We start from the raw sequence: 395 nt of genomic DNA, 5'->3' as shown, positions 1-395 counted from the left end.
TTCTTTTCTGTAGTGTTACATTGTTTCTTATTAAATAAACAAAATTATATACAGTTTATGAGCGTTTAATTTAGAACAGTTACCCGTTCGAACACCGTGTATTCAAAATAAATCAATTAATTTAATTTAATTTATAATAATGCTTAAATTACCAAAGATTACCATAGATTCAAATACTTGTAATACAGAAAAATGACTTCACTAAAAACAGGTACCGACTACACATTAGATTAACGAGAAATGATAAAGCACAAGTTTAAGAATTCTAATGTGAGAAATGAAAATATTGTTAGAACTAAAAAAAACATGTTATGATATGGTAGTTGAACACAGATGTATACATATATACTATACAAAAAAAAACAAGTGCTACAATTTGTAAATTGATAACTCGT

The sequence above is a fragment of the Belonocnema kinseyi genome, chromosome 9 (assembly GCF_010883055.1).
Source record: "Belonocnema kinseyi isolate 2016_QV_RU_SX_M_011 chromosome 9, B_treatae_v1, whole genome shotgun sequence".
NCBI classification, from domain to species: domain Eukaryota; kingdom Metazoa; phylum Arthropoda; class Insecta; order Hymenoptera; family Cynipidae; genus Belonocnema; species Belonocnema kinseyi.
The sequence above is the reverse complement of the archived record's forward strand: the minus strand, read 5'-3'. Positions refer to the sequence as shown.